We start from the raw sequence: 6,155 nt of genomic DNA, 5'->3' as shown, positions 1-6,155 counted from the left end.
ATTTTGTTGAAAAGATTTACCTATATTTGAGGCATTAAAAGGAACCAAAGTTGGGTTGGCTGATGAGAAATTATCAAAGCAGAGGACCTTTATGAACTGTTATCATGCGAGAGAGTAATTACGTACAGTAATAGAAGCTTACACACCCAGGTGGTCAGTTCAGATTTTAATTTTGAAATCATGTTCAATTACAAAATCAGGGCAAGTGTTTCAGACCATAATTACAAAGACACAAAGTCTGTGAAAGGATAATGTAGTAGTTAATTGTTATAACCCTAATAAAAATGAAATTATCTTCAAAACTTTATGGTAGTTGCAATCAGTGCACATGTACTTCAAGATTCATTGTTTTCTGCTACATGTGTTATGAATCAATTTTCAGCAACTTTTTTTGAAATCATAGGATGCTTTTTCAATGGTACATGTACTTCAATGTAATTCTATATTACAATGTAAATCTACTGATGACGCTTAAAAATTGTTGATCAAAACAACAACAAACAAAATGTAAAAATACAAAAATTTTTAAACAGATTTGTGGTGAAAAGAATCTCCTTACCGGGTACACTATACACTGTACCTCAAACATTTTTATGAAAGGTGTGGTAAATCTGATTTTCTATCTTTTGTAAAATCCTTTTTTTCTCCACAAGTGGCCATTCAGGAGACAGCCAGCATAAAAAGAGATACCAGTAAAGCTTTCAAATCTCTCATCATGTCTACGTACTTACTCACATTGTCCTCGGTCAAAATTTTCAACAAGTTTTTTTTTTCCCTCCATTTATGGCAACAGGAAGCCTCTTCTGGAATAAAAGAGATAAAAAAATTAAAGCATATTAAATATGATTTTTTGTAGATTTAAAGAATTTTGCAAATTGAAAAAATGTTCAGTCATGGTTTTTAACAGGTTACACAGAATCATTTTCTGTTCATTAATAAAACTGCTTCGTCATTCTGCAATTGTGGGATCTAACCCAATGTGCGCAGATCCTGTGGGAAATTACCAAATATGGCCTTTTCATGGGACCATCACTTTCTTTTGCATCATGTTTATTGTGAAGTAACTGAAATGGAAAGAATAAATATTTAGAAAATGAGGGGAACATTAAATACTACTTTTCTTGTCCTTTTTCTTAATATTAATTAATATATAAACCCTCTTAAAAAGTACATTATAAATCTGATACAAAACACAGCTGCAGAGAGTGTTACAATAAAAGTGCATGCACTTTTTTGTTGCTTCAACAAATACCGGCCATTGTAAATATATATTCCCTTAACAAATGTAGACTTCTTTGTTGGTATTACAGATAAATAAAAAAATGCCTGTAACTTAATTGTAATTGAATCCACCTCACACATTTGAAAAGAGAAAAAAAAAATCTAACAATAATACATGTATTTGTATAAAAATTTTTGTGAAACTTGGATACTTTTTCCCTTCCTGTCTTCCAAGTAATGGCCATGAAACAGTCAAAGAAGGCAGTGTATTCTATGTGGTCTAACAGTCTGCATCTGATAGATTTCTACCTTATGTTTTTGACTTTAATTAGAACACTGCAGTTCAATATAAACAATATCAGGGCCTAAAATCTCATCAATCACAAACTTAAAAGGCCTGCTTCAAACTCTACAATGGTGTCTTCCACTTCTTTGTAAAATGACATGGAATCAGGCCATGGGTGCCTGTTAATGATCTATTTGTTCTAAGTGTGACATCATTAGACCTAATTAGGAGAATCACATTGAATTACAAAACAAACTAATTAATCTCAGTGCACCTTGACTCTGATCATCAAATGTACATTTATATCTGAAGCATAAACCAATTAGAAATTCACTTCCAGGGAACCCTAAAGAGGGTCTACTACCACATCTTAAAACATGAAAGGATTAATCAATTACCCTAAAATCTCTCGTCTTTTTAAACATCATATGCCGTATACACTTCCAATTACTTAGAAATTGTGAAGTGTGTATCCACAGTGAGTTTGAAAATATACACACTGTGACCAGAAGACAAAAGGGCCACCTATTCGGCACTATAATTAAAGAACATTAAACCATAAAAACATGGCAAAGGGAGCAAATGTTTACATATGATTAAGAAAGGATTTGTACCCATAAAGTACATTGGATTGGGAAGTCATTTACGATACCCCCTTCTGATCATCGAAGGTGCATTCTGGGTGAATGATCACATAAACCTCCTGCCAAAACCGATGACTAAATTTAGATAACACTTTTGTATGTACGTACATTCAGAGATAATCAAAATCAAAGACTTCGTCTGAGGTATGACAAAGCGATTGAATTACGATGACCCTATCATATGGTTGTTAGAAGTGTCCTACTACAAAACTAATAGTTTTTTTGCTCTCTTTATTTCACAATGTGGAGTTGTTGTCATATATTATCTAACAAGGTTACTAAAACAGACCAAATCCAAATAAACAACAAGAAAAGTGTACCTTTACAAAAAACATTTGTATCCTTTGATCTCTCGTTACTGTATCTGGCCCTATCACATTGTAATCAGATCTTCACTTTATTATAAGTATATATACAACCTTATGAAGAAAGGTAACAAAGAAGGTAAACAGTAAATATCTGTGTATTCATATGCCTTCACAATTATCCCAAGAAAAACATGTACAATGATGTGTATTACGTACAGCCTATATACATGTACATGTACTGCAAGATCAAACATAATACGTTTATAATAAATATTGACAGGACAATTCAAATTTTTAATAAGGTCTGTTTTAATTCAGTTCTTGAAAATAAATAATGATTCGAAGAAGATATTATACACAGACAGACAAACTTCAGTTGTACCTGTAAATTACTGTTTTAGTAAGTAGTATTTATCTCAAAATGTGATAAAAATCTATGTTGTTAAAGATCATTATATATAAAACATAATTAAAGCTGAACACAATTCGTAAAAGGAATGTGTCCGCCATTTTTGTTCTGAGAATCGCTATACCTGCAGACCCTATATAAAGGGCAGGACTTTGTCACTGTTCAATGTAATCAGTCGACACCGGTGTAGACAACATATGCTATAGAGCACTTAGTAGCGACAATAATAACGTAATACTTTGTCTAATGCAGGAAAGTAAGATGCCAAAGAAACTTACAATTATAGTTGTACAGGTCAGTGCAGTATACAAACAAACACAGATATACGTAACTGCAATAAAATGTAAACAAAGGTAATGCAATATAACCAGCACGAACACGGGTTGCCATTCTATGCCGATACCCGTGACAATAAAGCAGACAGGTGTAACGAATCTGAAGAGTATACCCTGGTGTTGATGTATCGTAGATAATAATATCGAAAATAGCGTATGCCTATTTACGAGTCGTGTTCAGCTTTAAGCAATAAGTTGACAAACTTTAATATATTGTACTGTTAGGTTACACCAAAAACCCATCTCAGATCTGAAACTCTAAGTATGTGTCAACTCACATGGTATTTACCCTAAAGTTGTGTAAAGTTCTGCAAGACTTGGGCATGAAGAAAGCTAACAGACAGACTGATAGGGAATCCAATAACATAATAAGGCAATTCAAAAGTTAAGCATGTATTACAAGTAACTGCCATATGTGAGCCTTCATCAAATGTCCAGGCCTCTGAATGTAAAGAACGTAGTGACTATGGGACAAAGCAATTTTGAAATGAGCTAGTGCATCTTAATTATCTTGTCCACAGAGTAGTCTACATTTTCATTCCATTGATAAATATGAAAACAGCAAAGAAGTAACGGAAAATATGAGAAACTGATATGGTAAATAATAGCTGTAACAATGTGTTAATTGCCTTAAAACTGACTTTAATTATCTAATCCACTGATCCGCTACATCGGCCATACTGTCTTCTTAAGCTCCCTGTCTGGGACAAGACTTTGATGTTCAGCCATGCTTCTACTGTAAACAGAAGAGCACAAATCAAAGGCTAAAGAGTCCAGTACAGTAATGCTTTATCATAGTTATTAATGCTTCACTTTATCCTGTTCATTTTAAAAAAAATTCTTTTTGTTAAAAAAAGGAATAAAACTTCTGCATTTCAAGTGAATAAATTTAGATTTAACGAGGCCCGATCTAGTTGAAAATTACGAAAACGGAATGATAAAAAATTTTAATTCTAGGAAATATACTTGTACGTTTTATGCTTAGAAAAATTAGAATGAAATTTTGTTACCTTGCCTTTATTGTAGTGAAATGGGGGCACTGTCAAGATATGGACCATTTTTCGTGTTTTTATACACAATTACATACTAAAACTCTTCAATAAACGAAGAAATTTACAAATTAAAAAAAAATGCATGATGAAATTCTTTGTTTTTCACATATATCATGCAATTTTCATTCCTCTTATAAAAAATGAAAAGAAAATTGGAGGTAGCCTTTATTGCAGTGAAAAGGGGGCATGTCAAAACACAAAATTTGGATTTATTCTATCCAACTACGTATTTTATAGGTCGCAATGGGTTTGCATAACGCCAACAAACGATTGCAATACTGTATTAGTTTCTAAAAAATAAATAATTCATAGATTATGAAATAATTTTCTCGCCATGCTTTATTTTTCTCTTAACACACGACGTTGTTTTACGTGGAAAAAAAGGGGTAGATGGAGGAGGGGGGTAAAGGCGACAAAATTTCAATTTTTGCTAATATCATGTAATATACAGAAAATTAAAATATTTCGGGGGTTCAATATAAATGACATACAGACTTATTTTATTTTTTAAAACTGAAGATAATCCATGTATATTTAAGTCCGCAATAAAAAGAGTGTGTGTAAACACTTCAACATGTTCAAAGAGGAAGACTAAAATCATTTACTTTTAGTTGCAGTGTTTGCTTTTTTAAACTCACAAATTGAAATAAAACAGGATAAAATTAGTTAATATGTACCAAACAATTAATCCCTCAAAATTGATTAGGTTCCAAAGTTGTTTATTAATTTAAATACAACTATATTTAAAAAAATAATAATAGAAATGCCATCTTTCAATTCATAGTCTACAGAGCTACCAGGTAAGCAAGATCAGCGAAACAATTTAGCGCAATTTGACGTCATTTTAACTGTGACGTTATTGTGTTCAATTGTGACGGCAGTCAAGGGTATTGTGACGTGCCTGAGTCGACGCTGCATTAAAACGTATGCGCAGATCAAGTAGATTGGGCCTCGTTAAGATTGAAGAACTATTCTGTTCCATAATTTCTCTACTGGAATAATTCAATTTTTCTTCTTTTTTTTTTAACCCACAAAGCATATGTTTGGAATCTCTGGATTACCACACACCAAAACACAAAAATATTTTAATAAAATTCAAATACCATACTCTTACAAAAGGAAAGTTAGGGTGGATGGAGTTGGCATGAAAAAAAATCTGATCACGAGTATGAAGCCTCTGTCAAGACAGTGGCTCCATTAGTTTGTACATATTGTAGGCAAAAAAAATATCTATTAAGTATTAAAAATTTGTCAATTGATCATATTTTCATGACATTTTAATAACATATAGGAACTTTCAATGTGCCACTCCCACAGGACTAAAATGTGAGAGACCAGAACAGGATTCGAACTTATGTGACCAGTCCTGAAATCAAGCCTGGTTTCCTTCCTTATGTTAATTGTAAAACCCCCCCTTTCAAACACCCACCACACACTTCCATTGCATATGTCTCTCCTGTCTCTTCTAGGGCATGGTGAAAACACAGGTACCCAGTAAGAAATTTTCAAAATGCAATGCATTGGACAAAATTTCAAACTGGAGACCCTTGTTGCATTACACTCCACAAAACACTCAAGTCTAGGCTTTTCCTAAGCATCAAAATATATTCAATAAAAAAAAATCCTTGGCCAAAGGCTGAAAAGAAACTTAAATTTAAATGAAAAAAACCAACTCAAACTCCAACGCGGTCTCATCAAATCTGTAGTTTTGCAGTTTTAATACTGTCTTATACCAGAGGCACATGCTGATACTATGCCCAAGGAACAACTTCTTCGTTGGCATCAATACTTCATTCTTACCTAGATGGTATGAGTTAGGTTGACAATGACACATCCTGGGGATGTACATTTTTGTCAGACAGTGAAGACAGTCAGAACTGGTTCGAAATGGAAAATCGGA

General features: G+C 32.9%; 1 long non-coding RNA gene across 1 annotated transcript; it reads right to left on the bottom strand.

The window, feature by feature from the left end:
• Positions 1–546: 546 nt before the first annotated feature.
• On the bottom strand, positions 547–6,155 carry LOC134235654 (uncharacterized). The gene is made up of 4 exons (XR_009985456.1): positions 6,056–6,155; positions 3,845–3,936; positions 1,005–1,064; positions 547–803 (listed from the first exon to the last, which is right to left on the bottom strand). It is a non-coding gene; the product is annotated as an uncharacterized LOC134235654 (long non-coding RNA).

Source organism: Saccostrea cucullata, unplaced genomic scaffold, assembly GCF_032062105.1.
Source record: "Saccostrea cucullata isolate Sc308-1 unplaced genomic scaffold, CSIRO_AGI_Scuc_v1 ctg117, whole genome shotgun sequence".
NCBI classification, from domain to species: Eukaryota; Metazoa; Mollusca; class Bivalvia; order Ostreida; family Ostreidae; genus Saccostrea; species Saccostrea cuccullata.
This window is presented reverse-complemented; position numbering and strand designations above follow the sequence as displayed.